This window comes from Triticum urartu, chromosome 6A (genome assembly GCF_056163025.1).
Source record: "Triticum urartu cultivar PI428250 chromosome 6A, HENAU_Tu73, whole genome shotgun sequence".
In the NCBI taxonomy this organism is placed as follows: Eukaryota; Viridiplantae; Streptophyta; class Magnoliopsida; order Poales; family Poaceae; genus Triticum; species Triticum urartu.
In genome coordinates, this window is record NC_141878.1 from 454,663,569 (window position 1) to 454,677,310 (window position 13,742).

At 46.5% G+C, this 13,742-nt stretch overlaps 1 pseudogene; it reads right to left on the reverse strand.

Moving 5' to 3' along the window:
• Positions 1 to 10,433: 10,433 nt before the first annotated feature.
• LOC147965675 (uncharacterized) lies at positions 10,434 to 12,637 on the reverse strand (annotated as a pseudogene).
• Between the last annotated feature and the right edge of the window lie 1,105 nt (positions 12,638 to 13,742).

Genomic DNA, 13,742 nt, shown 5'->3' on the forward strand with positions numbered 1-13,742 from the left:
GGATAGACACAATAGTGCTCCCCGCGGAAGCAAAATTTGTGCCTCCACAAAAGACACATATGTTATTAAAGCATTTTTTTCTTTGCCGAGAGGCACAGCTGTGCTTCTCACATAGGAAAATCTATACCTTCATGAGAAGCAAAATGTATTTTTCACGAAAGAAAAAAAACCCAACATTTTTTCATTTCTGCGAGACACATTTGTGTTTCTCGTGGAAATCACGCAAAAATCCCCAAAACTTAGAAAAAAACAGACGAAAAAATCATCTAAAAGCCGAAAACGTTTAAAAAATATCCCGAGGAGGCGCCCAGCATGCAATATGTGACAGAGGCTAGGCGCGTCACTTGACGCGCTCTCAACCCACCGAAGTGACCCCTGTGGGGCTCCCGCAAGGGGAGATCCTATGCAGCGCTGCACGCGCCAGCTCCTCTAGCTGGCGCTCACAACCGTCTGCTCGTGGGCCGGCCCATGTGGCGAGCGCTTGATCGCTTTATCGATCGCCACGCCTGGTCGCTTGCTCGAGCGTTGTTTTCACCTGTTTATAGAAAAAAAAGAGTGTTGTTTCACCTCCATTGAATTTTAAAAAATGAAAAATATAAATGTAAAAAATTGCAAAATTGAAAATTTTGACAAATAAAAAATGTTTATAATTTTGAAAAGGTTCATCGAATTTGGAAAAAGAAACGCCTTGATTCTAGAAAAGGTTTATTGAATTTGAAAAAAACTCCTCAATTCTGAAAAAAGTTCATCGAACTTAAAAAGGAGTTCATCAGTTTTGTAAAAAATCATCGATTCTAAAAAAAGTTTATTCATTTTAAAAAATACTCATCAATATTACAAAAAGTTCATAGGATTTGAAAAAAAGTTCACAAATCTAGAAAAAAGTTCATTAATTTTGAGAAAGGCTAATAAGATTTGAGAAAGGCTAATAAGATTTGAAAAAAGTTCAATTTAAAAAAATCATCAAATTTGAAAAAAATATCAATTTTCCAAAAAACGTTTGCCAAAAAGTTAAAAATGTTCGTTGATTTTGGAAAAAGTTAATCAAATTTGAAAAGTGTTCATTCAAATTGGAAAATTTTCATCAATTAAAAAACTATTTATTGGAGAAAAGATCACGAATTTAAGAAAAGAAAGAAGAAACATGAAACGAAAAAATGAAAATTAAAAAACATGGAAAACATACAGGGCATTTCCTATACATACAAATATATAACATGAAGTATGTATTCATAAAGTGACGAGGTGGCGTAGTTGCTCTTGAAAAATCTACGGAAATGTTAACACCCACACGTATAGCACAAAGCAACATGACCCAAACGCTTCCATTATCATCCATTTTGGCACGTCAAAACAGGAGCTTCGTCAAAACAGATGACATCAGCAGGAATTTTTTTGGTTCCGGCTTAAAAATATTTTATCTTTTAATTAGAAAATACAATTAAAAATCTGTTTTCACCATTGAATTCGTCTCGATGAGATCTTCAAAACTAGATCCCATGTTAATATGTTTTAACGAAAAAAAATTGGGCCAAAAGTTACCATGATGTTTACACTGTAGTTGCCATAGTATTTACACTAAAGTTGCCATGACATGTTTTATCTATTTTTTTCTTGTAGATTTAAAGCCACCATTGTATTTTTAACTACTTTTTATGGCAAATTTTATTAATTGACCATGGCAATTTTTAGTAATTAAGCATGGTAAATTTAATGCATGGATCATGGCAATTTTTAGTAATCGATAATGACAAATTTAGTTTATAGATCATGGCAATTCCAGTACTTTGACAACACAAATTATTTTTGTATGAACCATGACAAATTTAAGTGCATGTATCATGGCAAATTTAAGTAATTCACCATGGCAATTTTAGCTTATAATTCATGGGAAGTCTAGTTTCTTAATTCCCGTTTTATAATATGTCAAAATTTACTTTTAAAGATAGAGGAAAAAATAGTCGAAACATATCATGACAACTTCAGTGCAAACACCATGACAATTCTTGTGCAATAAACATGGCGACTTTTAACCAAATTTTTTTCAAAACATATTGATATGAGATTTAGTTTCGAAGATCTCGCCGTGATGAATTTAATGATGAAAACGGATCTTCAATCAAAATTTTCATTTAAGAGATAAAAAATTTTAAAAAATAAAAATCCAAAAAGTTTCCCATATGCATGCATACGGTGACGCGGCGCAATATGTGTGTTATACGACGTGTGAGCGGGTGTTGCTCTCACCATAATGTGGAAGTTATCAGCGTCCAAAACCTATTTACTGCATTTTACGTTCTTTCTACCATTTTTGGTAACCCTGTAGAAGGTTCTTAAACCGTGTCTTTTTTTGTTTGGTTTCTTTTTGAGTTTTTGCTGAAATTTTTGGTTTATATTTTTTTAGTTTTTCTGTTTCTTTTTTCAATGATTGCACATTTTTTAAGTAAATACAAATTTCTCAATTTTTTGCTGAATTTTTTTCGAATTTTTGATTTTCTTCATCTTTTTCTCAAAAACGTGCAAAATCTTCAAAAAATGTTCGGAAATTTCAAAATTTTGTCATGTTATTCTAAAAATGTTCGTCTTTTGGAAAATTAGGATTTCAAAATTTTGTTCACTTTTTGCATTGTTTTTCAAAATATTCAGAAAAAGTCATGATTTCAACATTTGTTTGCTTTTTTCAAAAACTGTTTTGGATTTTCAAAATTTTGTTCTTATTTTCCAAAATAGATGATTTTAAAATTCAAAAATTGAGAATTTGTTCTCTTTTCCCAATCAATGTTCAAAATCATATTTTTTGTTCAAAAGTGTCACAAAAATCTTCAAAAATATGTTTAGAATTTCAAATTTTGTTTGCTATTTGAACACATTTATTGAAATTTCAATTTCATCATGTTTTCCAAATTGAGGACGTTCTTAAAAAATGTCTGGAATTTTAAAATTTTGTTCAACTTTTTCAAGAAATATCTGAAACATGCTGCATTGCAGCGGGATAACAGGACTCCACCGTACGTTGCTACAGTCGGCGCAGTCGGGTCGCACCTATGCACCCGACTGCTGTTGGACGCGGCGAGCGGTGCATAGGAGGTCCCCAGATGGTGGTATATCAACGTCGGCCGCTCATTAGGAAACAATGACATCTCCTATTTGGCGCCTATAGCATCGTTAATGGAAGAACGATACAAGGCGCATACCCTATTCTCTTCGCTAGATTTTGTGAGTCATCCCATCCACAGATCATTTCCTGTGAAGCTGCCAACTGGTTTTGGGAAGATTCCACAGGCTTCCGGTTGGATATATTTTTCTGTCCCCCGTTTCTAGCCCACTTTTAGTCCAACTTTTTTGTTTTTGTTTTTATTTTCTAATTTTATTTTTTTCCATTTTTATTTCAAAATTCATGAATATTTTTAAACTCATTGCTTTCAATTCAAATATGTGATCTTCAATTCCTGAATATTTTTCAAATCCGCAAACATTTTTCAGATAGGTTAATTTTTTCAAGTTTGTGAACTTTTCTCAAATCCATGAACATGTTTTCAAATCAGTAAACTTCTTTCAAATTTGTGAGCTTTTTTTTAGATCCATAGACTTTTTTTCAATTCATGACCATTTTCCAATCCGCATCATTTTTTCAAATGATGAAAAAAATTCAAATCTATGATAGTTTTTTTTTTCAAATCCATGAACTTTTTAGTTCGTCAATATTTCTTGGGAAATGATTGCCATTGCCCGACGGATCCGCAGTTTTGTCCACCGCCTTGCACGATCGACACGTGCCTTGTGGGCCCTTACACGTCTCCCGATCCTGAAACAACGCCCAGCCATGCTTTCCTCTCTCTCGCTCGCATTATCTTCTTCCCCCGCTATAGATTAGGCCGAGGCGCCGACTGCCGCACACACCTGACAGGCCAGCGTCCCTGCCGCCGGCGAGCAAGCTGGAGGTCAGGTCTTCATGGATCCCTCGTCGAGATCCGTTCGCCGGGCGCACTGGTGTGAGAGGGACCAACTTCTGCAGCCCGACCACCGCTCGTCGTGGATCCCTCGTCGAGATTCGTCCACCATCCCGACAGAGGTCGTCATAGCCGAACACCGCTGTCGGTAAGCTTCGCCGCTTGTCGGTCGTTGTCATCGAGCGCCGTCGCAGGTCATCGTCATGAACGCATCCATGCTGGATCTCTGCCGCCAAACGCCTCCCAGCGACCAGATCAATGGATCCGGCGAGATCCGCCACGCTGGCGTGGAGTACCATCAACCTCACCGCCATTCTGGCACCACTGGAGCTAGCAGCAGCCACATCACGACGATGTACGTCCACGTTCATTGCAAGTTTCTACAAGAACAACGTTGTTGCGAAACAGCGACCGCGTGTTAGTGCGTGATGTGGCCGCAGAGTTGTTGCAACTTTTGTGAAAAATATGTGTTTGCAATTTTTGCAACAAGAGTTTTGTTGCAGGAAATTAGAGAAGAATGGGTTTTGCAACAAACGACTTGTTGCAGGAAACTCTACTACTTAAAATGTAAGGTTCCATTTCACCTTTCTTCTCACCACTCCTTCGTCCAACCTTCCATGTATATGTTCTTCTCATCATCCCTTCATCCAACCTTCCATGTATATGATAATCAATCACCTTAATTTACTTACCTTCTGAACCAATTCTACTTTAATTTACCTACCAAACTTCTAATCAAAATATAAGGTAATTCACGGTCAGAATTTGATGAACATTTATTTACACAATCACATTATTATTGACAGGTAAATCACAAGCTAGCATACTAGAATATTTATATCCCGTTGCAACGCACGGGCATTGTTCTAGTTAAAAAAAGTTTCATAACAAAGATCTGCAATTTTTGCAACAAAAGTTTTGTTGCAGAAAACTAGAGAAGAATATGTTTTGCAACAAAGGACTTGTTGCAGGAAATTAGAAAAAAAAGGATTTTGCAACAAAGGTCTTGTTGCAAAAAATTAGACAAGTATTAGTTTTGCAACAAAAGCATTGTTTCAGGAAATTAGAGAAGAGGGATTGAGGGCTCATGTCACTTAATCGGATGGCTCGCGAGGCGGCAGATCTTTTAAAAAGATCCGCTGGCCGACGTGTAGCACACCTCTTATTTTTTCAAAATCAATGAACTTTTTTTGGATTCATGACTTCTTTTGAAACTATGAACCTTTTAAAAATTTAACAAAAACAAATCAATGTTTTTTTGCAAAAGTCAATGGTTAACGGTTAACAATCGACCAGGTCAAGCACAAAGGGCGACCGGACACGTGCACTTGAGAAGCTAGCTGCACACTCGCATAGCTGGGCTGACCCACGCAGGGGGTCGGGCGAGCGCTACCTTGCTACCTGGCACAACGAGTGTCGACGGGAAGCTTTGTGAGAGAATTTCAGGGAATCTCCTCGGGATATGGCTCGTCTATCTATTAAGGTACTTTTTTGAATGTTGGCATTAGATTGCCAAATTCATTGATCAGGGGAGAAAAAAACAGTCGTACAGGAACAACCCAAGAGGGGCAAGCACCATAAACAGGGGAACTAGGTGCAAAAGTAAAGAAAGGAAAAAAGGTACACAAACTACTCAGCCCGGATCAAAAGGGATACCGGCACCGGCCATATTCCACAATCGGATTTCCTCTGAAATCTTGCACACTAGGGCCCTCTTAGGCATCGTCTCATTCTGGAATAAGCGTCGATTCCGTTCACGCCAAACTTCCCAGGAGACCAAGTGGATCAACGACACCTTTCTTCATCATCGTCGGTGCTTCAGAATAACATATGGACATCCACTCCTTGATGGTAGTGCATCTCTTCCAGGTGGCCGGATTGAGAGACGGGAGCCTGGCAAGCGAGGAAATGGAGTTCCAAATATCACTAACCCATGGGCATTCAACTAGGAGGTGAAACAGTGTCTCCAGACTTCGCTCGCAAAGTGGGCAAAAGTAGTTGTTCTCCCAGCCGCGACGGAGAAGCGCATCGGCCGTCAAAATTTTACCTAGGATGGCAGTCCAAATGAAAAACCTGCACTTCCCAGGGGCCCAGGCAGACCAGATCAGCTCGAAGCCGTCTAGAGATAACGACCCCTCAAATTGAAGTGCGTATGCGGACCGGGCTGAGTAATTGCCATCTGCTGAGAATAGCCATGTAATCGTGTCCTGCTGACCTTGGCATAATTCAACCTCATCCAGCAGTGTTGCCAATTTAATCAGTTCATGATTCATGTGTTCAGATAGTCCCTTTGCCAGGTCCAAGAGCCATGATTCCCCTACGATCGCATCCTTGACCGATCTGTTTTTTCTTGCTGAAATTTTATAGAGTGTCGGGGCAACCACCTTGGGGCACTGACCGTTAAGCCATCGGTCGTGCCAAAAACTCGTCAAAGCGCCATCCCCTAGAGTAATGTGGGTGGCCATCGAGAAGAGCATTCTCTCGGTATCGTCGCATGGCAATGGTCCTTTCACCCATGGCCGAGATGGTTCTTGCCAGGCCATCCACATCCACCTAAGCCGCAAGGCCATGCCAAATTTACGGAAGTCCAAAACCCCCAACCCTCCCAACTGTTTCAGCCTACAAAGTAGGCTCCAAGCAACTCTGCATTGACCACCGTTGCAGACACTTTCTCCATTCCATAGCCAGGCTCGACATAGTTGAATCATGCGCTTGAGCACCCAGTCGGGCAGGCGATGCACCGTCATCATGTAAATAGCCAAGGCTGTAAGATTTGACTTGAGCAGCACAAGACGACCGCTCTTGGCCATGAGCCCTCCTTTCCAGAAGGACAACCTCTTCTCGAATTTAGACAACAGTGGATCCAAGTCGACCTTAGTCAGATTGCGCAACGAGAGAGGCATACCAAGGTAAGTGGTCGGAAAGACCTTCGATGGGATGCCAAGAGGGCCAAGGATCCTAGGCAAGTCAAGAGCTGTGCAGCGTATGGGCAGTGCCAGACTCTTGCTGGTGTTTGTGTGCAGCCCGGAGACGTCCGCAAAGCAGCTGAGCAGCAGCTTGGTCATTTGTGCGTCACGCTGTGTCGGGTTCATGAACAGTGCGACATCATCAGCATAGAAGGAGCATCACATTAGGTTCCTACGCCCAGGCAATTTTGAGAGCATTCCCTCCTCCGTGGCTAGGCTCATGATCCTCTAAAGAGGGTCCATAGCTAAGATGAATAGGAAAGGAGAGAGCGAGTCCCCTTGCCTTAGCCCTCGCCGGTGCTGCACATCCTCCGACTGCTGGCCGTTGATAAGTATACGTGACGAGGAGGTGCGGAGAAGCATAGCGATCCAATCTCGCCACCGTTGGCCAAAACCTCTAGCTTGCAGCATGTCAAGAATATATGTCCAAGAGATGGAGTCAAAGGCCTTCGCGATGTCCAATTTAAGAAGAATGGCCGGTTTCTGCGTCCTATGGAGGTATCGGGCTGTGTTATGCACATAAAGAAAATTCTCCTGGATGCTTCATCTTTTTATGAATGCACTCTGGCAATGATGGACCAACTCCGACAGCTTCGGAGCGAGACGCGTAGCAAGCAGCTTTGTGAAAAAATTTACAAGGCTGTGTATCAATGAGATCGGCCGGAAATCCGAGAGGGTTTCAGGGCCATGCTTCTTTGGGATGAGCACGATGAATGCCTTGTTAATGCGGGCAAGGCCCCTACTTTCCAGTTGGTGCAGTTGGTGTAGGGCGGCGAGCATATCGTCCTTAATTATCTCCCAACAGCACTTGTAAAAGCCACTAGAGAATCCATCCGGGCCAGGCGCTTTGTCTGAAGGCATGGCGTCTATGGTTGTCTTGACCTCGTCCATAGTAAAAAGGCCCTCAAGGTCCGAGAGGTCAATTTGCTCAAGCCCAAGTTCATCCCAGACTAGGGCAGAGGAAGTGTGCTCCTTGGTGCCAAAAATGTCAGTGAAGTGTTCTTGTGCCATTTCCGTCATAGACGCCGTGTTGGAGACCGGGCCTGAAGGGCCGTTCAGGACGTGAATTGTGTTGCGATTGTGCCTGGCATTCGCTTTTCGTTGGAATAACCGTGTGTTAGCATCGCCAGCTTTGAGCCAGAGCACACGGCTTCGCCGTCTAAGCTTGATCTTGAGCAGAACGGCTAGTCCCAACGATCTAGATTTGAGCTTGGAACGCAGCACACGCTCGTCCGCCGAGAGGGCTCGGAAATCCTGCGCTGTGTCCAATTGCAAGACAATTTCATTGGCCACATGAAGTTGCATCTGAATGTCCCCTATGATGGACTTGCTCCAGGCACGCAAGTCCTTGCTAAGGCGCCACAACTTGTGGTTGAATCTGGTGAGTGGACATCTATTTTCGGCCGGTCTAGTCCACGATTGCTGAACTATCGCATTGAACCCTTCGATGTATTGCCAATAGGCTTCGAATCTGAAACGTCGGTTTGTTTTGACTATCTCATCGTTCCGTAGTAATAGCGGGTAGTGATCCGAGACCGACGAAGCTTGAGGCAGCAGCTTGGCGGACGGGAACATGAGCTCCCAATCAATGTTGCAGAAGGCACGATCCAGTCTTACAAGCGTTGGGGAGTGTTGCTCATTGCTCCATGTGTACCTCCTGCCGATCAAAGGTAACTCATGGAGACTCGATCTATTCAGAGTGCGGCGGAACTTGTTCATCCAACGGCGGTAGATCCTATCATTGTTCTTATCCCTTGGGTCAGTAATCAGGTTAAAATCGCCTATAACTAGCCATGGCCCAAGTATGGAGTTGTGGATCTCTGCAAGCTCACTCAAGAAAGCCTGCTTGCGGTCATAATCATGCGGCCCATAGACCGTAGTAAGCGACCAGGGCATCGTCCGACCAGATATATCAGATAGAGTGAACGTAGCCGTAATGGAGAACCTACGCACAACGATCGCAGACGCACAGAAATGATCCGTGCGCCAACCAAGTATCACACCCCCACGGGTGCCATCTGCAGGAAGCACAACGTGCTGATCAAAAACGGGACCCAGAATTTCTACAATATCGGCATGTGCGACGGTAGCAAGCTTGGACTCCTGCAAACATATTATAGAGCACGAAAGTTGATCAAGCATGGCGCAAACTGCAACCCTCCTTGCTCCACTGTTCAAGCCCCGCACATTCCAACTAGCAATGGAAAGTGAGATATTCATAGGAAACTGAAACAGCCACAGGAATAGGTCTAGGTCTGGGTGTGAAAAAACTGAATAAACAGGATACAAGGCAGCCATTTGGCGCCAATAAGCAGGATACAAGGCAGCCACATGGCGCCAATAAGCAGGAAACAAGGCAACCACATGGCGCCTGAATGACACGGGACATGATGTTCAGAGGATGAAAAATCATTGGAAACTAGAGAGCATCAATGCAGACAGGATCAGCAGAGGCTCAGGCCGTCCGACCCGCAAGTTCCTCCAAAATCGCCTGCAGCTCGGCATCCGGTAGCTGCAGCTGTGCCGGGGATGATAGGCCGGCAATTTCTGCCAGCTTGGCCACGTTCTCCGGTGGCATAGGCACACGGAAGAACTGAAGGTATGCTAACAATGTGTCGTTGTTGAAATCCTCGGGGCGTTTGATGAAACCCAGCTCGACACTGATCGTTGCTTGTGATCGCCTTGAAGACGATAAGTTGGATTTCAGCCTCTGCAACCTGGAACTCTGACGTGAAGCCTTGACTACTCCAAGAAGGCGTTGCTTCAGCTTGCGGGGTGGTGTAGGAGCAGCAGGAGGGCGCCCAAAATTGAAGAGGACAACAAAAGGGCTGCAATCTTGCCAATAAACTGACGCTGCTCGTCCAGATGCAGTTCAGCAACTCTTTCTGTGATTGCAGAAAGCAGTCCAGGCCCGGACAGGTTCGCTTCCGCCAATGCTCGCCTAACACGCTGCTCCTCAACAGACTGTAGGCCCATGGCCTCTGTATCCCAGCTGGGCCAGGTCAGGTCTTGGGCCTCCAAGTGTGAGCGCTGTGAGCTGTACACTGCGCCCGACCCATACACCACCTCCGGGCCAGAGGCCCAACTTGGGTTCAGCCGAGGCATGGATGTTTGGGCTGCGGCCCAACTAGGCAGCCAACACGGACCCATAGGCAGGCCCCAGCTCACGGGGGTGCTTCCATCGACGGTAGGTCCCAGCCTGTTGGGACATAAGTGTCCAGAGCAGGAGGCAGAGGGGGCAGCTCCGAGCTGCTGCGGCTGAAGGCAAAGAATGGGGTCCCTCTTGTGCTTGTGATGATGTATGGAGCATCAGCAGCATAGCCGGTCCATGTACCGCACTCTTGCTGCTGCATGAACTGCTGCGGCATGGTGGACTGCTGCAGATGGGGTGGCGAGTAGAGCTGCATCAGCCCATCAAGGTCAGTAGCGGTGCTCCAACCTTGCATGTCCCTGGTACCCTCCTCTACCGCAATGATGGAGTTCACTCTTGCACTCTTCGACAACTCCTGAGGTGGCATCAACTGTCCACCCGACAACGCAGCAGGCTCTGGGTGTCACTCGGCTCATCAACTAAGTGCTGCTGGTCGGTCTGTTCCCTTGAACTGATAGCAGTCTCCCCATGTACCTCCTGCAATGCTGGGGTGACAGAGACCCTTTCCCGAGCTGCTGCACTCTGTGGCCGCAAAGATGTCGCCGAATTTTCTGCCCTATCTTCGGCCCGCAAACCAGCATATGGCGGCGCCCCAGCGACGCTACTCTGGCCCTCCCCGTGGCGGCGACTTCCCCGCGGCGCCGGCGCATAAGCAGCAGTGTCCCGGCAATGAGCCTAATCGCGCATTCCCTTCCAGAACCGCCTGTGCACACCTCCTCTCTTGCCGCGCTTCCTGTGACCACCTCCGAAGCCATCATCTTGGTCATCGTCCCTTGGCCTACCATTGTGGTAGGAGCTTGCCGTTGATGCCGCTCTTGTCTGGCCCTCTCCATCCTTCACGCCCATCCGCCAGTCCTTGAAGTTGTAGGTACGGGGCCATTCATGCCCCCTATCACCGGGCTTGCGGATGGCGACAGAGGCGTGTAGTCCTTGACGATGTCGAGGTGGATTAGCACCGGGAAGTGGGGTCCTTCCTTCCCCTCCTCTGCCGGTACACCCTCCGGCAGTGAATCTCGCGGTCGCACGATATCAGGTCGATGAAGCACATTGAAGTCCGACGCACGGGGAATCATGTCTGGGTTCCAAGTCCAGAGCCAAGCAAACAATGCAGACATGTTCCTCTTGGTTGTAGACTGCCGCTCGATGAGGTCCAGCCTACAGTCCTTGCCGATCACCTCCCGTACGTTGTCCCAATCCCACGAGTTAAGCGGTAGACGGTCAATGGCGACGCGGCAGTAGAAACGCCACACTTTATTGCCCCCTGGTGGAGGGAACCATGGCCGGAGCCGAAACTTGACCCCGACGACCTCGATGATGCGGCGCTCATATACCAGATCGCGCTGGACGTGCTCCGGCAGGGTGATGATGAAGTCCTCGGGGAAGCAGGGCGCGACCACCACATCTCCATCACGGAAACGGTGGTCCCGCTCCACCACCCTCGCCACCATGTCTAGCGTGATGCCCGAGCAGTCGCTCATAGCAGTGAGCAACAGCGAGAGGGTCCTCAGCTGGTACGCCTCATCTTCCATCGCCGGCGTGCTGACCACCGTGCAACTTGACATGGCCGGCCGCCTCGCAGCCGCACCTGGCACATAGTCCATAGTGGGCGCCGCCACAGGCCTAAGGGGAGCAACGCGCGGAGGGGGCGATGGGGCGGCAGGAGGGGCAGTGGTCGCGGGCACAGGCGCAGCCCAAGCATGGCGGGGAGCAGGACACGGCTGGGGCACTAGTGCGGCTGTATGTGCAGCGGGTGGCTGGAGTTGCGGGGCAAGCAAGCGAGCGGGCGGTGAGTCTGGAGCGGGGGAGGCGCTGATGGCTATGCCTTTTTTCTTGGCGAGATGAACTGGACAAGAGCGTTCAAGATGCCCCGGCCTTTTGCAAGTGTAGCAGATTTGCGGATCACGACATTCAAAGGATTTGTGGCGAGGAGCAAGGCATCTGTAGCAGCAATTGCCGAAACGAAGCTTGAATGCCTGGGCAGCCACAGTACGGGCACGATTCTTGTGATCCTGGCGATGCACCGGATCCTTTGTCCATTGTGGGAAGCGAGCCGCCTGGTGTCGAGCCAGACGCCGCGCGCGCCGAGAGGCAGTGACCTCCCACTCCAGACCGCCCTCCTCCTCCCGAGTAATGGCGTGGTCAGCCGCCTCCGTAGCACGAGGATCACCATACAGACGGGCCGCAGGCACGCGTGCCTGGCCAGCATCCGCGGCTGGCACAGAGTGAATCGCCACGGCATGGGCGGCAATAATGGACCGTAGAGTAGGCCTGCCATGAGCGGCCACCACAGCCCAGGAGGAGGAATTGGAGGGGCCTGTGCACGCCGGCTGCGAGATGGCCAGACGCCCGGAAGAGGAAGGTGGAAGAAAATCAGCTCTTACCCTGTTGGCAGCATCTGCCTCCACCGCAATCAAAGCAACGCAGGGGAAGATGCGGCCCGAGATCCGGTCCACGAACCCCGCCAATGGGTCCTCTGCAGCCCCCGCTGGGTCCCGGAGTGCGATGAAGGGCAGAACGCGGCCGGAGAGTTGGTCCACAAGGGGGGAGCAGGTCGCGGCCGCGCTGGGGCATGCCGGCTATGTCCGCTCAAAATGTATCACTCCCTTCGTTCGGCTGCGCAGAGTGTTCTCCTAACTTAGTGGAACACTGACGGGTTAGGTTGTTAGATTGCAATTAAAATGTGGCGGTCGGCCGGCCTGCTTGCTCTTGCAAAAGTTGTTGGAATTCCCTCAAGTGTAAAGGTACAACAGAACGGTAGCACATATTTCCCTCGGTTAGAGAACCAATGTTATCAATCCAGTAGGAATCCCTCAAACTAAAAAAGTAAGTAGCACCTACACACACAACACAAACACACTTGAACCCCAACACGGCAAGAGGGTTGTCAATCCCCTTGTCTTGCTAGTTGTAAGATTAAACTGCCAGTGATAGAGATAGTTAATAGCAATGTAACATGATAACATAGTAGAAATTGTGTAGAAGAATTCAATAATAAAGAATAGATCAAAGGGGCATAGGTTCATTAGTGACATCTCTTTGAAAAACAGGCAAATGGCATGGTAAAAAGTTATAGTTGGGCAGCGATTAAATTGCAATATTTATATTTATGACTATGATCATTCATGGTATAATCTCATATAGGCATTATGTCTATGATAAGTCGACCATTAATCCAACTGCATTTACTACTAATAGTCCACACCAAAAGCGCTATCCAGCATGCATCTCAAGGTATTAAGTTTGCAAGAAAGAAGAAATAGAGTATCACAATAAGCAAGATGACATGATGTAGAAATATGACAAACCCCCATCATTTTACCCTTTGCGACAACAATACAACACGTGTCTTAGCCCTTATTGTCACTGGGTTAGATCACCGCAAAATTGAACCTACTACAAAGTACCACTCCCTCTGAAGAAAAACCCATCAAACTTGCCAAAGAAGATAAATAGATCGAAGAGCATGCAAATCAAATTAATTATACAACAATAAAACCTCAAAAGATTTAATTGATTTCAATGAACAATATGATCATAAAGTGATAATTCAGCATATCCCAACAAACACACCATAGACTACATCAAATTAATCTCGATCATGTGAGGAAGCTCAAGGGAACATGGTATTAAAGATCCAAAAGAGAGGGAGAAAGCCATCTGGCTACTACTATGGAT